We start from the raw sequence: 12,554 nt of genomic DNA on the forward strand, positions 1-12,554 counted from the left end.
GGAAACACGCTGATCAATCAACAGTGCAACACCTCCATGCACTAGTCCATCACACAACCTGTCATTTATGCAAAAAGAAAACTGCCGAAAGGCGACTGCATCGGCAGGTTTCTGAAATGCTTCCTCCAAGGAAACACATGCAGGATGGTACAAAGCAATCAGTGCTTTAATGTGATCCAGATTAGAACGTAAACTTGAACAGTTCCGTTGTTTCAAAGTGATCATATTTTAATTATCTGTATGCGAATTTGTGTAGAGAGCCCTTCTGTTTACGACACGTCGTTTTTCTTCATTTTATTTATTCGAGGGAGGTCTGTGGACCAGCATGGATCCTGTCCTGGGCTGATTGGGGAGGTCTTTTCTTTGGAAGAGAATTCTAGCGACCGAGGACGTGAAGGAATGATCGTTTTGTATCTTGGGTCGAGAGAAGAAGATATACCTCAGGAAATTCCCGTACCCGGAACCAAAGGAAGTGGATCCTTGTGATCCTGGAATGAACGTTAGGGACAGGATGGGTGGTTACGATGATTCATCAAGATTTTTAACCACGGAGTTTAAAAGACTTTTCATATAGTTTGAAAACGATTATTTTCAAAGCACATGGAGATCCGTGTGCACTCCCAGTGTGGTAGTAAAACGAAGCACAGTAGTATACGACTGAGATAAAGTGGTGGGCAGCAACGTTCGACCCTCTGGGTAAGTTATGTTTTGAATCGTTTTCAAATGCTGCACCTCATTCTCTTCCAATCATTTTGCACAAGAAGGAAAGTAGGAGGGGTGTAAGCCATTATAAATCGCGCAATGAAGGTACGTTTCACACTCATAGGCATTGTGGTTTTCGCCACCGCAACAAGCACACACCAAGAAACTAAGAAATGATGTCTTCGATTGACAGAACCGTTGACACCGGAAACATTTGAGAGTGTTGTGAATGTATTCCCGTGCCTTGGAATTAAGATAACCTTCCTAGATGATAACAAGTGGACGCAGTTATGTAAAAGTTAAAATGAGGACATCTGTAGGCATCGTAATTCTATCTTTGCGATTGGTGATTCGCCTTACTGCAGAAACTCTGTGAGTGGAAAAACCAGGAAGAATCTCCGAGTTGAGGATATTCTTCAAATACCTCTCAACAATATCTCCTCTTGACGAATTCAACGTAGCATGAGGTGTAACCTCCATAGGTGTATCTTTAATCGCCTTTAAAAGGAGTTTGCTGTGTTTAGATGTGGATATTTCCACCAATACGTCCCCACAGTAAAAGATTTTGGACTGACTTTGGAGAGCCAGTAAATGTCTTTGGTTCCTTCTGAATAAAATAAAAAAGTAAGACATAATAAAAAAAGAATTTTGATACCCATTAACCTCCCCCTATGAAGCCACCTACGGAAAGCAGTACAATTTCAAACAAAGACACTGAAACAATGCCACGGTTTCGTGAACACTATACCTAAACACCAGCATCAAATTCAATGTCCACAACACTTGTTGATAACACATGACACTGGTACTTCGTTGACGGTAGCCCCAATAGAGCAGCCAATTGAGCCAAGAAGGCTACCCTAAAGCCGCCTGTCTGCATTAATTCCAGTCACCACAAATAATTTAGACACTTTATCAAATTACTTTTTGTTGTTGCTGTGCCAACTGTGGATATCAAAGCCATGTTTTTGAATCAAAAAGCGTTTAAAAGACTTCTTGACTGTCACCAGATTGAGAATGTTACAATGTTATTCGTACCAGGAAAGAGACATTGTCATGGCCAAGCGTGTTAAGGCGTGCGACTCGTAATCTGAGGGTCGCGGGTTTGGATTCCCGTCGCGCCAAAAAAACATGCTCGCCCACCCAGCCGTGGGGGCGTTATAACGTGACGGTCAATCCCACTATTCGTTTGTAAAAGAGTTGTCCAAGAGTTGGCGGTGTGTGGTGATGACTAGCTGCCTTCCCTCTTGTCTTACACTGCTAAATTAGGGACGGCTAGCACAGATAGCCCTTGAGTAGCTTTGGGGAAATTGTCGTCTATATTTTTCATAATATACATATATCATTATATTTTAAAATTCACATATCTCTTCTTTCATAAATTACAAATCGGAGACTCTTCATACACATCACATTATATATTTATATTTGTTTTATATTTCTAATAAAATTTCAAGACCAAATTCACCACTTGTCGTTCAATAAACATCCTAAAAAATCCTGAAAAAACGTTTTTTTATTAAGTTACAGTGTAACCAGGACTGCAAAAGGTTTTTATTTAAATTAAAGAAACTCTTTACTGTAGGAAAACAAATAATGATTGTACATTTCTTGTTTCTCGTGAATCGTTCTATATGAATTCTGGATGGTAAGGTGCTACTGACTGGCTTTATTGCTGATGAGGAATTAAATATTAGGGACGGTAGAAAATAGCTTTAATGTTTTTTTTCCCATAAACAGAAAACGTTATATCAAAATAATTTGTCTTCGTCCAAACCTTTTTGATTTCCAAGTCATTAAGTTTTGTTATTGTCGCTAAGTGTTAAGGTAAGGTTGAACACAATCGTTTCACTTTTAATATTGTCTTCGTAATTCATGAAGCTAACTTCTAAAACAGCTAATTCATAGCCTTTACATTGACCCAATGGTATAGAGGTAAGTTTAGGAAGTTATTGTATTTAAATCCTGTGTATTATTCCCTGTTTAACAGAGCAGACAGACCAATGTGGCCTTGTTCTCATGACAAACAAATAAAGTCTTAAGATATTTTTACGGTTTAAGATATTTATTGGAAAACAAAGAAAATTTATATCACATTCACGAAATAATGTTCTATACTGTCAACTGTTAGAATTAAAATATAAATACAGTGTAGCATTATCCGTAGAAAATATGATTAGTGATTAAATAAATTATTAACATTAGCTTGAGAATAATTTAAGTTATATCACAGACAAATATCAATGTAAAAAATGTCCCAATCAACAAATTAAATACAAGGAGAAAATAAGAATTACACCTCAACATACCTTAGTATGTTGTGTTGAAAATTCAATAATTTTTATATCTTCTTGTTTTTTTGTCCATAAAAAGTAAAGTATAATTAAAGAAAAAGTGAAAACTTTACAGATGAAGACTGTTTTCTCACTTTACTGGTAAGTGTCATCCTGTCGCGAAATGCGATCAAGACTAGGGCGAAGTAATTTGTTATATCTCATACTTTCTTTCATGAACTGATGAACTATGTAAAACAAGTTTCCAATATCATTGTTCAGAATTTGAAGAGACTCGGATTTACAAATTTTTATAATAAAAAATACATAAAACTAAAACGAGAAATTAAAGATACTTGTAATATATAAAGTACTGAAGACATTTGAAACGATGAATGTAATACTGGCAGACTGCCAAGAATTATTAGACTTTTCTGAACAGCTTCGTGTTCAAGCGACATGAAGAGAGAAATGGCTACTTTTTTTATGAAATTCCTGGTTTGAAGACTATGGAAATATTAATCATTATCATAATGTATTTTTATAGCGGACATCGTAACAGGTAATATGTTTTATGTTTAATTTTTAATAAGATAAAGACGAGTATACATGTAAGAAGACTAAAAGGTTTTTTCCACAATGCCTATTATCTGTCGACCTAAACAAAATGTCAGTTGCTAAGTATCGTAGTCCACGAAACAGTGAACTCAACATAGCTGTTTCTCTGGCACCGTCTTCCGTTAAATCTTGGACTACTCTCAATTACCCAAAGAGTGGGATTCAACTGTCACTCTCGTAGCGTACTCAAACTTTCATACTGCGAATAAAAATTTTCAGTGAAAGTTATTCAATATATAATTGTATGTTGTCCCATTAATAATTTTTTGTACTTGCGTACAATATATTCAGCTGTATAGTTTTTTAATGTAACTAAAATTAAACAAATGAAAATATTGGGAAGGAAATTTTATGAAACTTAGGACTTATACTGTGAGAGTGTTAACAAGTTCGTCACGTAAAGAGTGAAATTAACATATCCTTCAAAAGTTTAATTTTTTTTTTATTTTCTGGTGTTACACTTTTTCACAAATAATTTAAGTGGCTTCCTCTTTCCCTTTCTTCAGTGTTTTTTTTGTTATTCAAAATATTTCGTTACTTATACCAAAAGTTAGGTCTCTAAAGAGATTTTTCACTTTAATAGCATATTGTTCTAAGACGAAAAACTTTGGTGTGAAATCCATTTTTTAGGTCATTTAGTTACCACAAAATTCATTTCTCTCAGAACATAATAAAAAAAAATGTTTATACTCGTTTTGTCTCGTGTGTTGCGTCACTTTTTTTCTACCTGGACTTGATGATTTTTTTTGTTCCAAGACACTTGACATCATGTTGTTATTCTACACATTATGATCTAAAAATCAGTTGAAATTTGTCTTTAACTTGAGGTTGTGACATCTAATATCTCTCTTAATCAATAAACTCTGAGATAATGTTAGCAAAACATAAAACCTTTTCACCATTTTCCAGAAAGTGTACTTTGTATAGTTTCACCTTCTCCAAGAATTACGTAAATGCTCTACGATAAACTGCTTCAGTAAAATTACTTCAATATTGATTCTTACAAGATTTTCCACTGTAGCCCCATTAAGTGAGTTTTGGAGCTTTAATGTAGTTCTGTTTTGTGTAGAAAGTCCATGTATATTTTGTGTAACTGAGATCAGCAGCACGAACATGATTTGTGATTTTTTAAGTCGTTAAATATCGTTACGCTTCACTATTGTCGTTATATGTTAAAGTATGGTTAAACACAAACGTTTTATTTGCTATTATTATTTAAAACAGCTACACCTAAGTCTTCAAATAGCTCCTCATGGGACGATAATATCCGGGGTTTTATTGCAAACAAAGAAATCATCAGACAGACCAATGTGGTTTTGTTCTTACAATAAAGAAAGTCTTCAGATATTTATATTTTGACTGGCATATCAGAGAAATGAAACATTCTCTCGTTCAACTTTTTTGATGTAAGACAAAAAACTCTTCAGAACCAGTGAATATTAGAAATATCATCATGTGAATCAGGCATCTTTGTTATAATGTTAAAATCCTAGATAATCTTTATTGTGTACAATACAAATGGTATAGTTTGATTTTATTTATTTTACTCAGTTATAAAGAAATAATGTTAAATACTTTTATTTAGAATACATATCGATTCAGCAAATTTTCATTTCAATTTCGACGTCAACCTCACGTTATGTTCAAAGAAAACATGCCGATTAATGAAACTACATAAGCTGGTTTTTTGGTCAACGGGATCCGAACCATAAATTCTCGAATATATAGTTCTGAGAAAGTTAGCCAGAAGGAAAGCAATTATCACATTATATGTAAAAGCTAACTAATAGTTACTCTTAAAATATTCGGTTTAATAACGTGTTTCAAGACAGCTACTTGGTTTATAAGAGGCATCAAATTCGTTTACCTCGGTTGAGAAACTGGTACAATTGAGAACTTATAATGTTTGAATTCAGGTTTCTATCCATCATGAGGTCCCAAAAACACCGTTGACAGCTATGTATTTAATAACAAACACCTAAATTATTTCTATTGTATATATTTATTGATAATGACATTCCAAGTGAAAACTCTGATATTGTCAGTGTTTTTCGCCATCTCTTTTGTCACAACTTTCCACCAGCGAATCTATCTCTTAATCCAGGACGAAATCGACCACCAGAAAAACAACAATAGGTAGGAGGAACATCACAGCAAGTATAATATCCTGTACATACGATGCCATCTCGGCAATTCTCCACAGCTTTTCTCACAAAAGAAAAGTCACATCATTAGAAGACATATTACTGATAATATTTTAAAATTAGTTTTTCGTCACTATTTATTTATTTGTGAAACCTAACCAATAAACATTATGTTTAAAAAATTCTTTACGTTATGTCATTACCAAGTTTAACCAGTGATATTACAAAATACATCATAAAATATGATCATATTTAACAGTTACATTAATTTGTTTATTTCGTCAATAAAACCTTCCACCTTTAATTTTTAAACCAATATACTTTGTTTTCAAGATAGTATCTCATGTAAAATTTCAGTCATATCTTTTAAGCTAATGCTATTCATCAAATTTAATTGTAACACCATGATTACGTGTATAAAACTCTACTTTCAATTTCCAAAGGTACATAACATCCTCAGAACAGAGATGTTAAGGTAATCTCTATTGGCTAGCTAGCATACTAATTACCGTATTTTACGCTTTTTAGGACGATACATCATAGAAGACGCACAATAATTCGAAAAAACAATTCTGACAAAAGAAAAGAATTGCTCAGCAACCAACATCTTGATTCAGCCTTGAATATTTTTAACCTAATTAGTACATACATCATATACCCCACAGTATATCGACAATACTAATTAAATTGAATGTTTTATGCTATTGAAATTACTTGAAACGGGTAATTAATGAGATTACGATGTGTATGAGAGGCAGATTTGTGTAGATATTAAGGTAGCCTCTTGCCTTAACCCATCACTTTTGTCTTGAAAGATGTATGGGGATTATTTAAGGTATTTTTACAAAAATAAAAGTGCGTCTTACATACATAAATTACGGTATATTGTTCTTATAACTGAAGATTATGTGTAATAAAAAACAAGTACACAACACATCTATCATCTAACAGCTGTCCTATTAATGTAAATATTATTTTATACAGTCGTTATTTAACAACAAACACATCTGAAACAATTATTTGTCATTTTATTGTTAATATTTCTTACTTTCTGTTTTATATTCAGCTGTAGCAATAGAGAGAATTTCAATTAAAATATTTACTTTAAATGTTATTAGGAGAGATGTTATAAAAGAGTATGGTTGTGTAATCCTAGGTTGCTGTATCATACGTAAAATCATTTTGAAATAATTTAAATTTTCACGTTGAATTGCTGTAAATTATATAGTCTTCAACAGAAGTATATTATTTTATTACATTCTTTCATTAGAAACGTAGATAATATTTGAATTTGTATCTACACATATTTGTTATAAACTATTTTATTTTTATTAAATATTATGTAACAAACCTCCATGAGAAACAAGAAATAAACATTGTAATAGGTTTTGAAAAATAAAGACAAACGTAACTTGTAATTTCTATCATAACAGATAAACTGTGTATGTGAATTCAGGTTTAAAGAATTTATAATCTCACCTGGAGTTGCTTCCAACAGTGTTATAAACATCAAAAGTATAATTGTTGTAGTTTTCATTTTTCCGATCTGTTAAAATCAATATTAATGTAATTAGTGAAATGTAACTTTTAACGAAGCTTAAAATAAAACATCAAATGTTAGTACAACCCATCAATTCTATATTTTCGTAGCAACAGATATATCAGAACAACAGTTCTTTTTATGCACGGAAGAAGAAAGTTATAGCAGAAACAGGTTCACGATCTATTACAGGGACAATAATCTTTGTAATAACTGCTCGACGTCTTATGTATGATTTTTGAACAATAAAAAAAATTCAATTTATAACAATATCTATCAGCGGTATAGTTTTTAATGTAATAAAGGGTAAATGAATTCAAACACTGGGTAGGGAATTTTAAGAAACTTATAATTTCTACTTTACGCATGTAAACCAGATGATCACGTAAAACAAAGCCCTAATAAAATGATTTTATTAAGTATTTTACTAAATTCAAGAGAACTTTTACAAATAAACGTGATATTAAAACTGAGAGATTATAAATTTAAAGAATGGACTTTTAATTCTATGTGTTTTTAACCTACATTAAAGATTTATATCATTTTCCCAATATGCGTTACCTGTCTTTATGAACAAAGAAGAGAATCATATTTAATTAGTTTTGACTATAATATAATCATCAGTTGATAATGTTTTATGACGGTATCTCACCTAAATACTTTATACAATATAATTTCCATACTGAAGATATCTAAGCATTTCAAAAACATTCATTTGATTCTTGGAAAGCCAATGCTTTTTTCTGAGGTTTACTTTGATGGTTCGATTTCTCTTGTTGCCACAGTTGATTTGTACAGCTACAAACTTCTCAAAAATAAAACAAGTCATTTTGTTTGATTTTGAGAAGTTTGTAGCTGTACAAATGTTGAGCATATAAATTTAACATTTACCAAAAATAATTTTTTTTGTTCATGGTATTGATTCAGTTTTTATAACTGATTGAAACTGTTTCACTGAACTGTTAGTTATGTTCCTTGATTTGGGGAAAGTGATAATTTATATTATATATCACTTTTCACTTTATATTTCTATACGATAAGTGATATGAAGTTCCATGTATATAATGCCGAGATGGCATTATATGTTCAAGACATTTTGTTTATTGTAATGTTTCTGCTACCTAGTGTACACAGCTGAAAAACCTGAAGGAGGCTGTGAGGGCACAATTCACAGAAGACAGTACAAGCGGTCACTTGTCTATGTGACATATATGTAGGAAAGTGTTGATGTTTCGGCTTTTATAACCTTGACATAATTATCTTCATTGTACACAGGATTTGTGTTCTACATTTATTGAAATTTAACTATAACAAAAACTATATACTTGAATAGCCCGTACACAAAGAATATAAACAGGGTAAAAAACAAGAACATACGATTATATATTGAATAACTATAACTCGTTTGAAATTTAATACATTTGAAAAATTTTTAGAAGTCATCTTAATATTGTTGTAAAGTCAGTCTGTCTGTTATCTATTTGTGTATATGAAACATTTACCTAAACTTGTGTAAAGACTATTAGTATATCGAAATTATTGCTAAATATGGATTGGTTATAATAGTTTTTAAATTTTACCCGAACATATTACATTACAAAATACATTGCACATAAATAGGCGTGAAATAAATTTGAAAAGATTAGTAACTTTGCATTTACTGAACCAAGGATAGTGTTACGTTTGATAGTTGGTTGCCTGGGTATTGTATTATTATGACACGAATACTAAGTTTCTCAGTTTGATTACATAGCATCTTACATGTAATTCTGTTAACGCCGGAACTTGAAACTGAATTAATGTGTTTAAGTACAGAAAGCACTGCTAAAAACCGGGTTTCGATACCATTGTGGGAAGGACCAAGGAAATCCATTGTATAGCTTTGTGCTTAATTCCAAAACAAACAAACCAAACAAGTACAGGAAGTGGTCTGGTATTTTAGTAAACGTCGCTCGAAGAGGAGTATCTACAACATAATTATGGACCAGTTATTACCTACAAGACATATTCTTACACTATGATATAACGACACATTTTTCTGGTGTTATTCTATTTAGAATCCTATACTGTAGAACTGTCTAAAAGTTGAACCATAGACAAAGTCGAAATTGTACAGGAGAGGAAGTTATTTAGTATTTATTTTATGTACCTAATGATGAAAGACACATAGCAGTTTTAGAATGTAGTGATGAACCCAAGAAAACACATCTAGCTATACACTTTAGGAGGCTATTTCAAGACGTATTGAGTCAAACTATCAATATTGCTGGATCTCAAACTTAAATTATTGGTAAATAATGGAAAATGATACTTAATTTTTTGAATATATTACCTTGTAACTAAGTGTCTTCCAGACGAATTTTTGATACATAAATTATTTGTGTATATCCATTATGTATAAACTGTGTGTCTGATGGTTGAATTAGTTTTTCATTATTTACGTGGTATTATCCATTCATCCCTTATCACACAATTTCATTTCCAATTGCAGTTTCAAAGTTATTTCTAACTACATGAGTCATGTTAACAAAAATGTTTTACATGTAAATAACAAATTATCACTTACAGTGTGCTATTGGTTCAGTGCGTATCTCTCTGCATAGCTGTTATTAGAAGCATTCTGATTGGTTGTGATGTTCTTATAACTATGCATCTCATTAAAAATACAACTATAATAGTAGTGTATCAGGATCGTAGTTTAACTGTATATTTACACTCCAATAAAACGTTCTAGAAGTTGTTGATTGTGTGACGGTCCCTCGTCATATTTCTTGTAAGGGAACTTCGGTTTGGTGTCGGTGGTTCGTTGTTTTGTTGCCGTCTTTCCTGGTTTCCGATACGGGAGTTTGTGTATTTTTGTTTCACCTTGTGCTGTAGCGTGTTAAGTCCGGGGACTTTGTTCGAGTGTTTTATAGCTTGTGTGTAGTGTAGGAGTGTTCCATTTGTGTGTGTGTGCCCGTACTCTGTCGGTATGGCTATGCACTCTGTTCTTCAGCGCTCCATCCGTTTAGTAGTGTCTGCAGCCTCGCTACCCCTAGCGGCAATTGACGACCTCAACACTACCGTGGGATGTAGCCAAGTAGAGTATCCACAACACCTGGGCGATATGTGGCAACGCTGGACAAAGGAGACTTTTCCTTTGGAGACCAACGAGCGCCTGTGGAGCCGACCGTGCAAAACATTAAATGGGTAAACTCTCGGGGTGACCCCTTTTGTTTGTTTGTTTGTTTTGGAATTTCGCACAAAGCAACTCAAGGGCTATCTGTGCTAGCCGTCCCTAATGTAGCAGTGTAAGACTAGAGGGAAGGCAGCTAGTCATCACCACCCACCGCCAACTCTTGGGCTACTCTTTTACCAACGAATAGTGGGATTGACCGTCACATTAAAACGCCCCCACGGCTGGGAGGGCGAGCATGTTTGGCGCGACTCGGGCGCGAACCCGCGACCCTCAGATTACGAAGCGCACGCCTGAACGCGCTAGGCCATGCCAGGCCCGAACCCTTTTTGAGCTGTCCCACGACGTGTTTTTGTTTTCAGTTTACAGTTTGACATTTCCCGACATTTCGTTATTTTTTCAAAACCTATTACAATGTTTATTTTTTGTTTCTCATGGTGGTTTGTTACATAATGTTTAATACAAATAAAATAGTTTATAACAAATATGTGTATATACAAATTCAAATATTATCTACGTTTCTAATGAAAGAATGTAATAAAATAATATACTTCTTTTGAAGACTATATAATTTACAGCAATTCAACGTGAAAATTTAAATTATTTCAAAATGATTTTATGTATGATACACAAACCCAGGATTACACAACCATGCTCTTTTATAACATCTCTCCTAATAACATTTAAAGTAAATATTTTAATTGAAATTCTCTCTATTGCTGCAACTGAATATAAAACTAAAAGTAAGAAATATTAACAATAAAATAACAGATAATTGTTTCAGATGTGTTTGTTGTTAAATAACGACTGTATAAAATAATATTTACATTATTAGGACAGCTGCTAGATGATAGATGTGTTGTGGACTTGTTTCTCATAACACATAATTTACAGATGTAAGAACAGTATACCGTAATTTATGCCATGTAAGACGCACTGTTACTTCTGTAAAAATACCTTAAATTACCCCATACATCGTCCAAGACAAAAGTGATTGGTTAAGGCAAGAGGCTACCTTAGTATCTACATAAATCTGCCTCTCATACACATCGTAATCTCATTACTTACCCGTTACAAGTAATTTCAATAGCATAAAACATTCAATTTAATTAGTATTGTCGATATACTGTGGAGTATATGATGTATGTACTAATCAGGTTAAAAAATATTCAAGGCTGAATCAAGATGTTGGTTGCTGAGGAATTTTTTCTTTTGTCAGAATTGTTTTTCCGAATTATTGTGCGTCTTCTATGATGTGTCGTCCTACAAAGCGTAAAATGCGGTATTTAGTTGCTAGCTAGCCAATAGAGATTACCTTAACATGTCTGTACAGAGGATTTTATGTACCTTTGGTCAAGCAATTGAAAGTAGAGTTTTATACACGTAATCATGGTATTATAATTAAACTTGATGAATAGCATTAGCTTAAAATATATGACTGAAATTTTACACGAGATACTATCTTGAAAACAAAGTATATTGGTTTAAAAATTAAAGATGGAAGCTTTTTATTGACGAAATAAACATATTAATGTAACTGTTAAATATGATCATATTTTCTGATGTGTTCTGTAACATCACTGGTTAAACTTGGAAATGACATAATGTTAAGAATTTTTTAAACATAATGTTTATTGGTTAGGTTTCACAAATAAATAAATAGTGACGAAAAACTAATTTTAAAATATTATCAGTAATATGTCTTCTAATGATGTGACTTTTCTTTTGTGAGAGAAGCTGTGGAGACTTGCCGAGAGGTCATCGCATGTATAGGATATTATACTTGCTGTGATGTTTCTCCTACCTGTTGTTGTTTTTCTGGTGTTCGACTTCGTCCTGGATTAGGAGATAGATTCGCTGGTGGAAAGTTGTGATAAAAGAGATGGCGAATAACACTGATAATACCAAAGTTTTCACTTGGAATGTCATTATCAATAAATATATACAATAGAAATAATTTTTTTTTATTAAGCACACAGCTGTCAATGGTGTTTTTGGGACCTCATGATGGATAGAAACCTGAATTTTAACATTGTACGTTCTCAATTGTACCAGTTTCTCAACGGAGGTAAATGAATTCGAAGCCTCTTATAAATCAAGTG

At 32.8% G+C, this 12,554-nt stretch overlaps 2 long non-coding RNA genes across 2 annotated transcripts; one reads left to right on the top strand and one right to left on the bottom strand.

The window, feature by feature from the left end:
• Nucleotides 1-5,602: 5,602 nt before the first annotated feature.
• LOC143258227 (uncharacterized) lies at nucleotides 5,603-7,274 on the bottom strand. The gene is made up of 2 exons (XR_013032215.1): nucleotides 7,217-7,274; nucleotides 5,603-5,796 (listed from the first exon to the last, which is right to left on the bottom strand). It is a non-coding gene; the product is annotated as an uncharacterized LOC143258227 (long non-coding RNA).
• A 2,576-nt stretch (nucleotides 7,275-9,850) lies between these two features.
• Nucleotides 9,851-12,554, top strand: LOC143258228 (uncharacterized). The gene is made up of 2 exons (XR_013032216.1): nucleotides 9,851-10,466; nucleotides 12,190-12,554. It is a non-coding gene; the product is annotated as an uncharacterized LOC143258228 (long non-coding RNA).

Source organism: Tachypleus tridentatus, chromosome 7, assembly GCF_004210375.1.
Source record: "Tachypleus tridentatus isolate NWPU-2018 chromosome 7, ASM421037v1, whole genome shotgun sequence".
Lineage (NCBI taxonomy): Eukaryota > Metazoa > Arthropoda > Merostomata > Xiphosura > Limulidae > Tachypleus > Tachypleus tridentatus.